Genomic DNA, 19,527 nt, shown 5'->3' with positions numbered 1-19,527 from the left:
GGATGGGGCTCTTCCTCAAACGCACTCACAAAAACACCCTATCACCAACAAAAAAGTGACAATCTAACCTATGGGCATCTGCATACTTCTTCTACCTATCTTGAGTAGTAACCAAATGCTCCCTAGTGTGAACAACCTACTACTCCATATCCTAAAGTATCTTTGGACCCAAAAGAACCTAGTCCTCTAAACAATCCCAACTCAAATGGGTACATCATGGTCTACCATACAAGGCCTAAAAAGGTGTCATCCCAAGAGAATTATGATACCCATTGTTGTATGAAAATTCAACAAGGTACAAATAGTCCTCCCACTTCACCTACCTATCCATAACATAAATGCAAAGCATATCCTCTAGAACTTGATTCACTCTCTCAATTTGAACATTGGTCTTTGGGTGATAAGCTGAACTAAAATTGAGCTGTGCACCCAAAGCATGCTAGAGAGACATCCATAGTGCAGAAGTAAACATTGGATCTCTATCTAAAATGATCCAATGAGGAATCCCATGCAAAAAAACAATATCTACAAAGAAAACATGCACTATAGAAGAAGTTGTGTAGGATGCTCTCATGGGTGGAAAATGTGCTACCTTGGACAACTTGTCCACTGTCACCATGATACAATCATGTCTCTGTGATGACATAAGAAACCCTATGATAAAATTAATGGATATCATATCCCACTTCCACTCTAAAATTATATGTGGCTACAAAACACCCACCGAATGTTGATGCTTTGCCTTCAATATCTGGCACTCAAGGCATCTAGCAACAAAATTAGCAACATTGCATCTCATCCCTACCCAAAAGTGCAGCTATTTGAGATTAGCATGCATCTTCTTGACTCTGGGATGTGCAAAATATGGTGCATGATGCACTTCCAAGAAAACCAAGGTACAAAGATCACCTGACATAGGTACATAGATATGCCCCATGTGATCCAGTAATCCATCAGACTCAAGCACATAACCTAAAAATCTCCCCCCAAGGGTACATCTAGACTCAATCTCCACCCTCACGTCTCGATTCAAAGTGTCACTAGGAAACACCTCCAAGATGTGGCCTCACAAATCCACTCCCAATGACATCACTGATACCTCATGTCACCTTCTACTCAAAGCATCCATGACAATATTCTCCTTTCCTTTAGTGTAATGAACATCAAAGTCATACTTACACAAGAACTCCATCCAATGACATTGTTGTGCATTCAAGTTTGGTTGAGTAAAGATATATTGCAAGCTCCTATGATCACTATGTGACTCAAACCTATGTCCCAAAAGAAAATGTCTCCAATAGACAAGGGTGTGCACTATGGCCATGAGTTCTAAATCATGAGTGGGGTAGTTAAGCTCATGGTCCTTGAGTTTTCTAGACTCATATGTAATCACTCGACCATCTTGCATCAATACTGCACCCACACCTTCCAATGAAGCATCTGTGCAAAAAATGAAATCACGTATAGGATTAGGCATTGTGAGGACTAGTGCATAGGTCAAACACTCCTTAAGAGCATTAAATGCTACCTTAAACTAGTCTAACCAAACAAACTTCTTCCCTTTCCTCTAAAGAGAAGTGATTGGATGGGCTACTCATGAGAACTCCTTCACAAAGCGATGGTAGTAACCTACCAATCCCATGAAACTATGAACTTCTAAGACATTAGTGGGTGTTGGTCAATCTATAATAGCACAAATATTTTCCAAGTCCACTATAATTCCATCACCAGTGATGATGTGTCCCAACTTCACCTCAAATTGGAAGAACCCACATTTACTCAAGTTTCCCTACAACTGATGGTCTCTCAAACATTGCAAAACCTAACATAAATGGACTTCATGCTCCTCCTTAGTCTTCAAATATATCAATATGTATCCAAAAATGCTATGAAACACTAATCAAGGTAAGTACAAAATAAACCATTCATCAAACTCATAAACATTGATGGCACATTGGTTAACCCAATGGGTACAACTGTGAACTCATAATGCCCATACCTTGTACAAAAAGTTGTTTGATGAATATCAACCTCCTAGATATGAAGTTAATGGTATCCTAACTTTAGATCAATCTTTGAGAACACTCATGCTCCTGGCAAAGGATAATGATTCTTCACTGTCACCTTATTCAACTACCAATAATCAATGCACAAATGCAATGAACCATTCTTCTTCTTCACGAAGATGATTGGTGCACCCCATGGGGATACACTAGGATGAATATGGCCCTTGACCAACAATTCCTCCAATTGCAATTTTAGCTCACTCAACTCCTAAGTAGTCATGCAGTAAGGAGCTCAAGAAATTAGCTCCACTCATAGTACAAGATCAATCCAAAAATCAATGTCATGCTATGGTGGCATACCTGGAATCTCATCAGGAAACAAATTGGCTTACTCATGAAGGAGTGTGTGATCATCAAGAGTTATTGCATGGCTCTTGACTTCCTCAAGATCATTGAGAGACATAAGAAACAACTAGCAAACCTTTCGCACACTTTTCTTTAGCTAACTAGCTGAGATCATATAAAGTGAAATTGGTCTCTAAACTCCCAAAAGTTCCACCTACCCACTTGTGTCATCAACACATTGTACCACCTTATGATGGAAATTGATATTTGCCTAATGGGTGGCTAATAAATCCATGCCCAACACAATTTCATACAATCCTAGAGGTAGAATTCGTAGATCCACTATGGTGGTTAAGGTTCCCAAATTCAAACAACAACTCCTAACCAACAAGTCAATAGTCACCTTAGAACCCATGGCTAAATCCACTTGCCACCTATCAACCTGATGCATTGCCATTAGCCCACATCAATGAACAAGAGATGGTGAAATGAAAGAATTAGAAGCACTAGAATAAAAAAAAAACTGAAGTTGAAAAACTATGCAATGTACTTGTAGCCTTGACTATTGTACCTTGTTGCTCAGCTTGACGATTGTCAATAGTTGCAAAGACTTTGTGATTCCAACTTGCATCTCCTATAGTAGGCTTAGATCTTGCTATGCCCTTACCAAGTCTTGAAGATGGTTTCATTGAACACTAAAAAGATCTATGGCCAGGCTAACAACAAGACTAATAGTTTCCTCCAAAGCTGGCACATATTCTATGACTACCCTAAGTAGCACTAAGGTAAGGTGCACTACCCCTGCTGGAATTTTGTTGACTAATTTGAGGAGGACGATCCTAGTGAGATTTTTGTTATTAGTTCTATTTATCTCCTTTATTTCTCAAAGTACTAGAAGATTGTCCCTTCTTTCCCCAAAAATTCTTCTTACTCTTACCATGATAACCACCCTAAGAGGGTTTTGATTGGGATTAGCCCTTCCTTGAGGATTGATTGAACTAAGCATCTTGTCTTGAATTTCAAGCACTTTGGTTCTAAGAACCAGATTTACCATTGTATCCCCTAGCCACATTGCTCTCGATGATCCTTTCCTTCTCCATGGCAAGAGCAAGTGTCCTTGGTTGATGAGCATGGACATCACCAATGATGGATTCTCTGAGGCCTCTAACAAAATGTTGGGTGATGAGTGCATCATCATACTTGTAGCTTGAATACTATTTCAGACCAAGGAACTTCTTCTCATCATGATCCACCATCATAAAGCCCTATTTAAGCTAGTGGAATTCATCAATGTGAGCTTCATGATATTATGGTGAAAAAAACTTATCTCTAAAACTTTCCTCAAAGATCTCCCAAGTGAGATCTTCTATATTGATACCAAGCCTTTCACTCTCTTCACCCCACTAGATGGAACCATGTTCCCTCAACTATGTGATTGCACAATAGGCCTTTATGTTTCTCCCATAAGGTAATAATGAGAAACAATGCCCCATATCAAGTAACTAGGTCTCAGCCTTGAATCTTGTTCCTTAGCCACCAAACTCTGGTGGTTTGGACCTCCGAAGTTCTCACATCATCTCAATCTATGTGAGATCAAAATCATCTCGACCATGGCCCCTCTATCAATGCCTTATTTCACCAAGTGGTGTATGAGAATGTCCATTTTCACACTCTTGTTCCTCCTCTCCATGCTCTGAATGGTGGGACTCTCCATGATGAGATCCCTCTTCCCACTCCTAATCATGCTTGTGCTCCTCAACACAAGGCCCCATTTGAGTAAGAATTTTATATAGCACTAGCATTAATGCCCCTAAGAGATTCTAATTAGCATTTTTATCCTATTCTCCCTCACCTTCCTGACATTCCTATTCATGGTGTTCTTCCTCTTGAACAACTTGTTGGTTACCACCTTGACTAGACCTGCATGTAGGAGGCATCTCTATAGGAACAACAAGACAAGATTAGAACAAATAGATCACAAGTATAAGAGCTAAAATTATGAACAAACAAGATATCAAATAATCAAACATAGTATAACAATACACAATGGAAAACAAAACCATAGTGGAAGCGTAACACATAGATCCCAATGTTGCAACATGGGCTCTGATACCAAATGTAATGCCCTACTTGGAGAGCCTTGGAAAAAAGGATGAAAAAAAGAAAGATAATTTTTCTTTTAAACCAAGTGTAAATGCACATGATAACAACCTACACAGATCAAAAAGATCACAATAGAAGACTAACAAACACCCAACAAAAATGGATCTCCAAACAACACCACTGACAAAAACATAACCAATAAAACATAAGAGATCAAACAAGCTGAAAGACAAAAGTGGATTCCAAAAAATTGGCTAAGGCTGAAATCCTAAAGCCTTGAAATTTGGCTAAGTCTGAATTTTTGAAGCCTTGAAATTTCCTAGAATCTTTATCTTAGCCCGTAGAGGTCTAGAACCTATCTCAAATGAATCGTCACATATATTAAAATATATCTTCATTATAAGTAATTAAATATACATCAACTTATACTTAAACAATATATTTTAAACCACTAGGAAATTTTTTTTGAACTAGGAAGGTGTAAAACCTAAAAGGGTGTCCAAAACCAATTTTCAAACTTTTCTTTGACAACCCTAGATAGCCCCTATTTTTTGCACGAAGGCAAAGAATACTAGATTCTTGTGTGAAGAAATGACTTCTCACATAAAGAAGTGCATAGTTCCATGCAAAGAAGTGCTTTTCTATGCAAGGAAGTGCACTCCAACAACATAAATTGATGCTAGGTTTCATGTGAAGAAGTGCAAAGTTGTGCAAAGAAACCCACCATGTTGTGAAAAGACTTGCATTCTCACACGAGAAAGTGCAATCTTGCATGAGATCTTAAATCAGCACGCAAACACAAAACACAACAGAAAGCTAAGGAAACTACAAAACAAAGTTCCTCCACACTGAGGAGTTCTAGATCCACATTTCCAAGCAATAACACTCAACATAAACCGAAAGAAGGAAAGCTGGAACCTAACCATCTAATCAACATCGAAGGAAATAATAGAAAGAAAAATCATAGTAAACTAAAAGCAACATTGCATTTAAACATAAATGATAACTAAGTACATGGTTCCTCCCAACCATAATAGCATCATCAAACCATCACACTAATACATTTGGTACCAAATTACAACAGCAGTGTCGTTGCAGTTTTTCTGTCACAACCTTATCGTCATCGCAATTGCGACAGTAGACCGTTGCAATTGCGACGACGACAAGGTTGTGATAGAAAAACTGCAACGGCACTGCCATTGCAATTTGGTACCAAATTTATTAGTGTCATGGGCCCTAGCCATCCCTGTAGACACCTAAATTTGATTACACTATTTTAGTAATCCTATTTAGTTATCTAAAAAGGCATTATTAATTAAATTTCTATTTAATTAATCCTTTGTCATCCCCTAGTTGATTAATTTATTTAATCATCCATAGTCCTAATTGATAAATCAAATAATCTATTATTTATCAATTAAATCCTATTCTTCTATCTAATTCCAAAAATCCCCATTTATTAAATAAATCTATTTGATAAATGAAATCCTCAAATTCAAAAACCCCTAACCTATTTCTAATCCTCCATTTGGCCTAATCCACCCCATCCACCCATACTAACCAAGCTTAGCCACTAACTCACCCACCCTCATTAATGCCATCCACTTGCACATCTCTAACATCCCTAATCTAATCCTAAACCCAAGCCTAATCCACCCCCTAATGTTGTCACATTCCTTAAACAAGTTTAATACTTTCCTAATCCAAACCAAAGTCTCCCCTCAAAAAAACCCAACCACTAAGTCATGAGTGCTCTTACAAAACATAAAGACTCTTACAAGCCCACTCATGACTCTTACATCCATCTTACACACTCTTCCCTCTTCCACACTCATTCCTCTTACATCCCTCTTACATACTCAACCCCACTCATCATGACTTTAACCAACCCTTAACCCTACCCTCTCACACTCCTCCTCCTTGTGACAAGTGTCACCTTCCCATTGGTGCTAAACAAACACAATCCATGTGCTCCCCTTTGAGTGCATCTTAGCCCTCCTTAAGCCTTCATCCATCCTTTCATCTAAGCCCTCCATCCCTCTACCCCTTAGCCTATAAATTGAATCCCATCCCAAGCCATTTCATCAATAATCTTTGAGCTAAAGTTACCATGCTATTTTGAGAACCAAAGCCATCAACCATACCCTTATAATGCCAAATTGAGAGCTCACAAAGCTACCAATTTGCCATTACCCATCTCCATTGAAGCAGCTTTTGAGCATCTTGAGCATACATCCACAACAAAAGGACACATCTACAGAATCAAGAAAGCATGGAGTGTTTTCTCTTGTGAGGTTTGCACTTTTTATTTTCTTTCTTAGTCTAAGCATATTTGTGAATTTAGTTTTTGGTTTGTGAATGTTTACTTCATTTGTTAATGTTCTTTGCATACTGATTCTGGTTCTACAATCCCTAGTGCATAACATTCCCAAGCTACCAATCAAATTCTCAATACTATTATAATAGAAACGTCACTACTAAACAGGCTACAAAAAGAAAAAGAAAATCTAACATGCTAGTAGTAAAGTAGAAGATAATCCTATGAGGTAGATAACATCACCTACCACATGCTAGACATCATAACAAGGAATGTGTTAAAACTAACATCATCTAAACATGATAAAAAAAATCCCAATGAAAGCATAAATCAAAAGAAAGTGTACTCCATAAACTAAAGTACCAAGTGAACACCTCTAGCAATGGTCACACTAGGATAGAAGATTGTCTCTATACATTAGTCCCTAGCAGTGGTGTAGGTAGCTAGGCCTCCCAACCACATGCCACCTGTAGGTCTACACCCACCATGCTAATGGAGATAATGATCCAACCACAACCACACGTGAAGCAAACATCTATGGCTAACACACACACCAAGCAATATGACAACTAAATCCAAGACATAGACAATGCATAACTATAGGTCCTAGTTAGACATCTCAAAGGGCTACTAAGTAGGGCCTGACATCATGGAGAGTTGCTTGGCATCTAAAATCCCAAGCTCGAATCATGTGTGGCAACACTCTCAAGGTACTCCCTTGGAACCATCACATGAATGCAGAACATTTCATTATCTTAAGTTTTTATTACCACCCAATTTTTTATTTAGTTATCACTTATATAAAGCTCCCTCTGCCAACCCATGGCACCATGATTGTCAAGCTGTGAGATAGAAGCCCCCTCCATATACTACCCTACTCTACCCATGCTCATCCAACAATGAGTGCTCATAGGAATGCAAATTCCTAGCCCAACCCCAATGATCACAACTTCCAAAAGTACCATGGAAGATCGAGCCCTACAAGTCACCCGATAGATGTACTCGTGTGCAGTGCACCACCATCATGAAGATCATTACAAGGACTGGATGAGAACCCAAAAAGAAAGTCAATCAATTGAAAAGAAATAAAAATTAGGATGACGGATGCTACATGTATCCCAATGCAAAAAAAGATGCAAAAGTGGTCTAATGAATATCCAAATAGATTATGTAGGTCCACGAGCCACATTGTGCTGAGAAAACTCAAGAAAATAGGGTGGTACAAAAAATGAGGTAAAAAACCTCAAATTTTGGAAAAAAATTGAAATTTAAACACATTTGGCTTTTGGGTGCAAAAACCTCAAAAATCCAAAAATAACTAAAATTGGACACCGTATAAAAAAATGACCAACATAATAGGTCAAAAACCCAAACCCTCATTTCATAATTAGGGAAAACATTCATACCTGACCAACTAGGCAGAACCAACATATAGAAACATAGGGCAATACTAGTTCTCAACCTCCTAAGATACTACTACTAGAAACAAAAGTTGAAATGAAGTAAAAGCAATAAAATGAGAAAGTCCTACTTGTCAACAAATAGGCAAATATTGAAAATATCTAGATAAAACAAATACCCACTGAATCTGTTGAAAGTGATGGCAGAGCAAGGTCTTCCCAAGATGGATCCAACAAGACTGATCTCGTAAAATTTCCACGCTCACAACTCTTAGAATGAACAAAAAGCCAATCCTTTAGAAGAGGATTTCTCAAATTTGCTCTCAAATTTTATTTCTAAAATGTGAGAAGTGAATAATAAATCCACTTTTCCAATACTTATTCATTTTGAGTGAATAATTGATTATAGAAAATAGCTAGCAAGAGTAGTTAGATTTCAAATCAATCAAAATGAAAAGAGGTTATTATCCATAACAAAATTTCACCTAAGGAAAAGCTGCCAAAAATTAAATCCAAAAAGATCTAAAACCCAAAAACCCAAAATCATAGAAAATCACTTAACACTTATGCAACAAAATGAACCTCTAAATACATAGAAATGCTCACTAGTCTAATCACATAATATAGATGAGTTTAGATTTACTAATCATCGAAAGGTTTTAATTTAAACAACTAAAGTAAGGGTACGTTGACCATACAGGGATGACATTGGCAAAATATGAATAGTTGAATCACTAACTCTAACTCCATAGGCCACTACCAAGGATATAATTCTCATACACTAAAACACACGATCAAGTGCAATTGCATATAATATAGTAGCCAAAGTAATTAAAACATTAATTAACTAATCAATCCATTTACATCACTCACATTCACAAAAAGCGTCAAATCCAAGAATGAAGTAAATAATCATAGCATAGAATCCATCTCATAACATAATCAACAAATATGTCCAATAAACCATATAACCAGATATCATCATAGATCTACTATCATCCCAAAATAGCATCAACATGCAGATATGATAAATTGAATAGCATAGCAGTAAAGCATCTATGGTATTGAATAAAAGTATAACAGCTGACCCTCAGGTCATCTCAAAGTACATAAACAATAAGAGTGACAAGTATCTCTCAAATAAAAATAAACAAGTTATAGACTGCAAACACAAGAGGCACTACAAAGTATGTCATGTTAATAGAAATTTAGTTAGCTCAATGGGCACACCTACATTTTTTCTTTTTTTAATATGTAGATTTCATAAATACATCCACTAAATAGTAGCCAAATATATTTGTTATTTCAGAAGTCATAGGTTTGAATAAATTTTTGTTTAAATAATTCATAAGTACTTGTAGACTTGAATAATTATTTTAATGTTTCTTAATTATGTTGAAAGTTGAAATCATGAATAAAGTGGGACTCAACAACTCTATAATTATGTATTTATATATCATCCTAAAATGGTAAAATCCTTTCCATGCCTATAAATATTGTCTATTGTCATATGGGGCCTAATCAGACTTGGAGGTTTATTTAGGATGGTTTCCCCCTATATTATTTCTATGTGGGTTTGAGGGTAGTTCCCCCAAGATGGTATCAAAGGAAAGTACCCCTTGTAGGGTTCTAGTGAAGCTTCCTAGGTGTACTTCTATTGCAGTACATGGTGGGGTAAATGGGAAATTCCCCCATAGGAGTTTTTGAAGGCAACACCCCTGAATCCAAAAATAACCTATGATTGTGAAGGGTGTTAGCTACTATTTTCTCCATTGGATGATTTATTCTAGTCCTAATTTTGTAAGTAGCAAAATATTGTGTAAAAATTCTTTATGATTAGGGATTTCATAATCTATGATAAGATTGTAGCTTCTTGCAATGGTATTGAGTTTAAAGGGATTGTGGATTGTAATCATTGGATAATAATAATAAAAATATAAATACACACGAAACATTTGTGGGTAGTGGATGTAGATGTAATTATCTTTCTTCTATGATTTGGTTTTAAAAATGGATCATTTGTAATACATTTATATTTCTATTATTCTATGTTAACTATACCAAAAATAGGTCATAGTCTCTTTTGGAGTTAAGAGAGTTGGTTATCTAGAGATAAAAACATTTTGGAGGATTTCCAAGCTCAGTTGGATGCCTCAAGAATTTGTAAAAGATAGTAATAAATGATGACAATTATACTAGTTGTGATGCATTGAGGGACCTTGCTAGAAAATTTTGTAATATCCAATATTTGGAACACTTGGAGTTGAGATACTACCAAAATTTGTCATTGTTTCCCATTAATTATGGAAAATTAAAAAAATTGTGACACCTAAATTTGAGAAACTACACCAAGTTAGATGAATTACCATATTCTCTTAAGAAGCTAACACTCCTAGAGTATCTTACTTTAGAAGGGTATCAAGAACTCACCATAAAGTCAAAGTCAAATGTTCTTGAAAACATGACAAATCTCAGGTATTTGAATCTTGATGGATGCAGGAAATTGGAAGAGTTGTGCCTCCCAAAATTAGTTTCCTTAATAAATATCCATCTAAAATAGATTGGTGTGAAGGGGTTGCCAGCTAACATATTTCATTTAACCAACTTAGCCAAACTAATGAAAGAATTAAAAAATAGAGAAATAAAAGTAGATGCAATGCAAAATACATAACACTAGATTTATCCTAGTTCACCACAATAGTGGCTATGTCTAGACTGTAGAGTATTGGATTAATTTATAAAAGATAATTACAAATGCATAGGAGCAACATATAAATAGGCTCCAATAATATTACATATGAAAGGTCTAGTGAAACTAAGAGACATGCTTATTGTAGGAAAAGATAATGTGACCATTGGCCTTCACCATATCAACAACTAGAAATAGTAAGTGAGTTCCTGATAACATTTCCAACCTCTATCAAGAGTTTGTCTCCCTTAACTACACTTACAATCAAAGGGTGCAAGAAGTTTAAATCTTTACTAGATTATCTGGAGCATCTTTCTTTCATCAAAAATTTGACTATAGAAGATACATGAGTGAAATGTTTACAAAAATCATTAGTCAATCTTCAAAGTCTCAGAATAAAGTCCACCCCAGTTAGTGAATTGAGTTTTAGGTCATTACACATGCTTAACAGCATTGTTCTACATAGTACAAAAGTACCCAAGATTTTAATTGGTGGAGATAGTTGTCCCTCTCTTGAGACCCTTGATCTCTCTTTTAATGATGATTTGAGGGAGTTGGAAACTTTGCTAGAAAAAGTGAAGACCTTTGATGTTAGATATTGTTAGGTTTTGAAGGACATCAAAGGTGTCTATGGATTGAAAGAACTTAAGAATCTATAGATACAAAATTGTAAGAAGTTGGATGAGCTTCCATATTTTTTAGAATTGTAGTCTTTAGAAAATATTACATTCAATGATAGTAGCAAGGAAAATAAAAGAGAAGCTCTAGAAAAGATGAGATTATTGTGAGAGTTGAGCATAGGGATAAATGTGCTTCTGAGTTTTGTAGAGTATACTTCTCTCAAAAAACTTGTATTGCAAAACTACAACAAATTGAAAAAGATTGAAAATTTAGAACATTCAAAATCATTGTTGGATCTCAAAGTAAGTTTCTATCCAAATTTGAAGGCACTTACAACACTCCAAGGGATCACTTCTTTAAAAATAATTGAATTGTGGTTTTGCAAAAATTTGGAAAAGGTAGAAGTTTGAACTTTTCTTAAACAAATTGATTTGTACTTGAAAAATTATAGAGCATAGATGGTCTAGAAAATATAAGATCACTAGAGAAGCTCATAATACATTCATTTCCAAAATTAGTTGGGCTTTTAGGGATTGCAAAATTAGCTTCTCTTAGGGCCCATTTGGTAACGAGAATACAAGATGAATAGGCATATGTAAATTTTTAAAATTTTGAATTCTTAATTTCAATGCACCAAATGAAAATTGGAATAGGAAATAAAATTGGAATACATATTCCAATTTTGGCCCAAAAATGAGGTTTTGTAATTCCACCCAAATAGGTGGAATTGGAATACATATTCCTATTCCAATTATATTTATTTTAGAAAACATAAAATTTTGGGTTTGCAAATTCCGTATCAAATTTTGGCTGAACCAAATAGAGAATAGGAATATGTACCCCCATTTTCTATTCTAGAATAAGTACTCTAGAATAGCTATTCCTATTCCCATAGCTAAATGGGCCCTTAAAGAATTTGAGTTGGGATAGTGTCTGAAATTAGAGAAGATAAAAAGTTTACATAACATCATATCATTGCATAAGCTCATGATATATGATTGTCCAAGATGAGATGGGCTTCAAGGTTTCACAGAATTAACCTCTCTTAAATAGTTTGAATTGAAAAAGTGAAAAAATTGAAGAAGATAGAAAGTTTAGAACATTTGAAATGGTTGGAGGAGCTCACAATATCTAGGAGTTCAAAATTAAATGGGCTTTTAGATCTTGCAAAATTGGCTATTCTTAGAAAAATTGAATTACATATGTACAACAAATTGGAGAAAATATTAAGTTTAGAAAATATAGGATTATTTAAAGATCCTAAGATAACCAACTACCCAAAGTTCCATGCAATTTTAAGTCATTGAGGAACCACTAGAACTCTAAAATAAATTGATTTGAAAAAATTCCATAAGTTGAAGAGGATAGAAGGTTTGAAAATGATAAGATCACTAGAAAAGCTCATGATACATGACCATCCAAAGTTAAATGGGCTTCCTAGTCTTGCAAAATTAACCTCTCTTTAGATAATTGATTTGCAAATGTGCCACAAGTTGAAGGAAATAGAAGATACTCATATTAGAAATCAATATAAGGGACTATTTATGGTTGAAAACACTTATAGAAATTAGTTCTTTGAAAATACTCATATCAGAAAAATGTGCCAAATTTAAGAGGATGGAAGGTTTAGTAAACATGATATTATTGGAGTATCTCAATATAATTGACATTTTAGGGTTCGAAATGCTTCCAAATCTTTCAAAAATTAATTCTATTGCACAACTTCAAATGAAGATTTGCTACAAATTGGAGAAAATAGAAGGTCAAGAATGATTGAACAGGTTGTGGAAACTAAAAGTACATCCATGCTAGAATGCACCATGTATAGTCAACTTAGAGAAAACTTAGAGATTTTGGTTGCTAGATGTCATAGAAAATGACATATCCGTTGTGGAGACATTCGTCAGTAAAATAGTGGTATTTCAAAATAGTTGAATTATAACTATTTATAATTTTATATTCTCATGAATCATTTTAACTCTATGTGAGCTAGAGCTTTCTACAAACAATGTCTAAATGAAGCCTAGTGAGAAAACAATATTAAGAAAGAAGAAAATTCACAAAAAGAAATCAATATTTAGAAGCAACATAATTTTGAAATAAGAATCAAAATTGTTGTTTATGATTCAAGAATGTTTTTCCTAAAACAATATATTATTTGATTTTGAAAACATTGTGGAAATTATTTATTATAGTAAGAAATACATAAAACCCTCTCAATGTTGAGGTAACTTAGTGAGGAAACTACTCTAAGGATTGATTATGCAAAAAAACACACATATGCACAAGATTTTCAAAATAGCTATTAATATTGTAAATTCTTGAACTTACATTTTTTGTAATCAAAATCTTTTTGAAAAATATATAGTGTTCCTCAACATGATAATTTTCTATATAAAATAAATGAGACATTGTACTATTAAGCCTTTATTTTGTCTCATGATTTAATTTATATAAATGATGGTAACTTAAAATACCTAATTAAAGACCTCTAACAAAAATGCAAATCTATTGGGATTTTTCAACTCCACCTGATGTCATATACATATGAGTTAAGATTGCATATTGAACTATGATGTCCTTCTACATTGCCCGAAACTAATGGATTCACATAATTAGTTGACATGAAATCATAGGTTAATGTTGAGCTTCACTTGATTTTGAGAATATTTTTAAAATATCTTCTAAAATTTATTCATTCTACAATTAATTCATTCTATTAACATCCTAAATTTATTCATTCTATTAATAAAATGTAACATTCATGAGATGCCTTAGCAGATTCAGCTCTACCCTCATGCAATTTACTTGTCAAATAGATCAATAAATTTGAGGCTATCCCATATAAATTCATTCTTTCAAATAATTAATTCACTACAAAATAATAATCATAAATCAATGGCTTTGACTTTAAAAATTGCACATGAATTCTAGTAGCAACATCATAACTTGACACATTTCAAAGAATATCACCTACTTATCATGAATCTATCAATTAAAACTCTACAATACACCTTACAATTAACTAAACTTGCTAATGCAAAACTATAGATGTGAATGACATCATACCATTGATTTGATAAACTTGTGAATGCCACTGTGAATCAAGAATGCATGTGCAACTATGTTCTATATGCATGGACAATAGGCAAAGCTAAAAAAACACACCATGTTTACATTTATTTAATAGGTCTATTAAGTTTTTAAAATTATAGACCATCATGAATGTTAGAACTCTAACTTCTATGGAGTAGAGAATGTCCTCAGCAAGCCAACACATAGAAAGTCTTGATTTTATTGCATGTTGAGGACATTATCCTTGCATATAAGAATCAAAGTTACAATGTTCATGATGGTCTATAACTTAAAATACCTAATTAAAGACCTATAATAAAAATGTAAACCTATTGGGTTTTTTCAGCTCCACTTGATGTCATATGCATATGAATTGAGATTGAATATTGAACTATGGAATCCTTCTACATTGTCTCAAACCAAGAGATTCATAGAGTTTGTTGTCATGAAATCATAGGTTAATTTTGAGCTTCACTTGATTTCAAGAATAGTTTAATATTCTCTACTAATCAAGGCCAACCACGTGAAGGTGGAAGCATTAAAACCAATTAATCCTTCATATGTATTCTAATCTAATTGCATGTGTGAAAAATTGAAAGTATTAAAACATTCATAACACTTTGAAACTCAATATATTAACCCAAAAGCCTTCTAAATAGAAAGTAAAATTGGGATGGGGATGACACCCACAAGCTTTGGTATTGTAGTATAAAGTTGGCCTATTAAGACTTACAATGACCACTTCTAATGATCTACCCTATTAGGAGCAATAAGTACTACTAGGTCCACCTTGCAGAAGGATTTACAAACATACAATGAAGTATGTACTCAGTAAAGATATTTACAAAAGATTGTTAAGTCTACCTTGTCAAAGGATTTAACTATTCCACCTATTAGGATGAACTAGTGGTTGATCTTTGATCTATAACTTTGATTCGCTAAATGAGATTTCTTTGGATTTTAATGACCACCTTGTTATGATAGATAAATCTTTGTTTCTCATTATACTACTTATAGCCTTCTTAATCCACGCTTCTACTCTTATATATATTTTTATACATTCATTTCATTGTTATTTTATGTGTTAAAATATATTACATATATACCAATCCAGTTTACAATTCATCAAAGTCAGCTACAATATAAGTTTCACCAAAATATACAAAGTTGGACCAAATACAGGTACTTTAGTTTCAAAAACAAACTCGTTTAGGTTCTGATACTTGGAAACTATTTTAACTAATCAACATCATCATGCATGTAGTAGACGTAGAAGCTCAATTCATACTTATCACTTCCAACTAGTCTGAACTCAATCTATACCAATGACTTAGTGAACACTACAAAACTCAACATATAAAATGAATCACTTGGTTGACACTACATAGCTTAGTCAATAGTATTACCATAAGCTCAGTATAAACTAAATCACTTGGTTGACATTGCATAGCTCAATCAACACTAGATTCAAATTACTAAAGCTACAAACTCAATAACACTGGAGAACTTATTTTGCACTAAGTAACTTGGTAAACACTATGAAGCTTTGTTTACATTGATAATCACCAACTTGGTAGATACTGCTCAATGTGAACTAAATATTGTTCTTGGAACTTGGTAGCAACTACACAACTCGATAGAGCCTGAATTGCTTACTTAAGATTGTAAACTATAAGATAAGATTAGTAGCTACTAACAATCTAATTAAATTTTTGTGTCACTAATAAAAAAACTTGAGTGAAATGTCAATGATCTCCCCCTTTGTGTAATGAAATAACTACCACAATAGAAGAAATAATATGAAATATTATATAAATACTTGATAATAGCTAAGATTAATAGGCTAATTCAAGGGGGTAATCCTCCAAATATCTCTAATGATAACATACTTCACAATATGATGATGAAATAAGACTCACAACCTCCTATATATACCTAATTATGCTTAGGTTGAATAGACACAACCCTTCATAAATCCTAGGCTGACTTACCTACCTAAATTATAATATACTAATGATAACATGACTTAATTAAGGATTAAGATAGCTATAAGTTGACTATTCATAACCCTATATACAATAATATTAAGGGCATAGCATGCCCCCTCTCTTGGAAGAAGAATTGTCCTAAATGGTAACCAAGTGTGGATTCTTTTGAATGAATTCCTCAACCTCCCATGTGGGCTCTTCAACTAGTAAATTCTTCCATTGGGTGAGTTTTTGAGTTATGGTTTTGTTCCTCAACTTCTTTGTGCATGTTTGAAGAATGCACTCTGGTTCCAAAATTATTCTTCCTTCTTCATCAATTTTTGGTAGTACTATTTGAGTAGGATTATTCTGCCCAATTACCTTCTTCAAACAAGAAGCATGAAAAATTGGATGTATCTTTGTTGTTGGTGGCAACTCAAGCTTGTAGGCAACACTACCAATATTCTGTATGATTTGGTATGGTCCATTATATCTTGGAGAGAATTTTTTTTTTTTTTTGATGCTTCATTGAAATTTTTTTATAAGGTTACAACCTCAAGAAGACCCAGTCCCCAACATCAAAATTTCTTTCACTACGATGTTGGTCTACTTGTTTCATTTGATTTTTTGCCATAGCTAAATTCTCCTTGAGTCTTGAAAGTACCTATTGTTGATGAAGCAAGTGATGCTCTACTACTTGAACTCTTTGTGACACCTTTAATGATGATGTGATGGAAGGAGGATGATATCAATAAAGTGCCAAAAACGGAGACATTTTTTATGAGCTATGAAAAGAAGTATTATACCACCATTTTCCAATAGGTAATCAATCTACCCATTGAGATTGTTTTTCTGAAGTGAAACAACATAGATATCCTTCCAAATATTTATTAACCACCATAGTTTTCCCATCTAATTGTGGGTGGTAAGAAGAACTATGAGCCAATTGTGTACCCAAACATGAGAATAAATCTTTCAAAAAGTGACTACTAAAGATAGGATCACGATCACTAAGAATAACCTTAGGTGTACCATGTATCTTTTGCATATTCTCCAAGAAAACTTTTGCCACTATACTTCTTGTAAAAGGATGTGATAATGCAATAAAATGTGCATATTTAGTGAGGTGATCAAGTACTACCATGATGACATTGTGACCTTTAGATTTGGGAAGCCCTATGATGAAGTCCATGGATACCTCTTCTCAATGTTGGCTAGGAATAGATAAAGGCTACAAGAGACCTAGTGTCTTAATTATTCCCCCCTTATTCCTTTGACAAACAAACATTCAGCCACAAACTTTTGAACATCACGTTTTAGCCCTTCCCAAAAAAATCTTGCTTGACCCTATGATATGTCTTCAAAAATCTTGAATGACCACCAATTGGGGACTCATGTAGTTCTTTGAGAATCTTGTGTTTAAAAGTGGAATTCTTGTAGAAATAGAAGCAGTCTTTATACCAAAGAATACTCCCCTTTAAACAAAACTTATCTGAACTAATAGGGTCATTTTTTTATTTTCTGGATGAGATTACTTGTTGCAACATCATTTTTTTACTCTTCTTTGGCTCCCACCGCCCAATTTTCTTGTAATATTGAAAGGGCACACAATAAGACTTCATCTTTCTCATCCTTCCTAGAAAGTGCATTAGCCACAATATTTTCCATCCCTTTCTTGTATATAATTTCAAAGTCATATCCCAACATCTTAATGACCCTTTTTGTTGCTCTTCTAATGATAGTTATTGTTCCAAAAAATATTTTAGGCTATCATGATCTGTCTTAACCTTGAAGTGTCAACCCGCTAAATAAGGCCTCTATTTTTTAACTACATGAAGGATTGCTAATATTTCCTTCTTATAAATAGGTTTGAGTTGATTTTTACCTTTTAATTGATGACTCTCAAAAGAAATTGGTTGACCTTCTTGCATGAGAAGTACTCCTATCTTATTTCCAGAAGCATCACATTCCATAATGAATTGCTTGGTGAGTTTGGATTGGCAAGCACCGGAGTTGTACACATAGCCTTCTTAAATTACTAAAATGATAAATTAGCAAATTCATTCCAATTAAAAGAATCCTTCTTCAATAGAGTTGTAAGGGGTGCTGCTATATGACCATAATTCATTACAAATATTCTATAGTATCTTGTCAAACCCAAGAAATCCCTCAACTTCTTAATAGTTTTTAGAATAGGCCATTCCATGATAGCCTTAGTTTTTTTAGGGTCTTCCTTTACTCTTTTACATGAAACTAAGTGTTCCTAATAGTCCACCTCTTTCAGACCAAAAGCACACTTGGAATGCTTAGCATAGAGTTGATGATCTTTGAGTAATTGTAATGCTTGATCTACATGTTGTAAATGTTCTTCCCAAGTCTTGCTATAAATTAATATATCATGAAAAAAAACTAACACAAATTTTCTCAAAAAATTCTTAAAAATGGAATTCATCCAACTTTGGAATGTAGATGGTGCATTGGTAAGACTGAATGGTATCACCAAAAATTCATAATGACCTTCATGCATTTGAAATGCTATCTTACAAATATCGTCCTCCTTAATTCAAATTTGGTGATAACCTGATCTAAGTTCTAACTTGGTAAAATACATGGCTCCATTTAATTCATCTAGAAGATCATCAATGACTAGAATAGGAAACTTATATTTAGTGGTTTACTTGTAGAGCACTCTATAATCTAGAGCACTCTATAATCTAGACAAATGCACCAAGTTTCATCCTTCTTACAAACCAACACAACAAGTGAGGAGTAAGCACTTTTGATATTAGTAATAATTCCTACCTCTAACATTTCCTCAACAATTTTTGTCTATCTCACATTTTGTATGTGGGGGTACCTATAAGGCCTAACATTTTGTGGCTAACTACCTAGAACTAGTTGTGTGGCATGGTCATCATCCCTCTTAGGAGGAAGTCCTTTAGGTATATATCTAAGAATCACTAAGTGACAATCAACTATTGCTTGTAAATCTAGATGAGTAAGA

The sequence above is a fragment of the Cupressus sempervirens genome, chromosome 9, assembly GCF_028749045.1.
Source record: "Cupressus sempervirens isolate cs-2001-9-10 chromosome 9, ASM2874904v1, whole genome shotgun sequence".
NCBI lineage: Eukaryota > Viridiplantae > Streptophyta > Pinopsida > Cupressales > Cupressaceae > Cupressus > Cupressus sempervirens.
The sequence above is the reverse complement of the archived record's forward strand: the minus strand, read 5'-3'. Positions refer to the sequence as shown.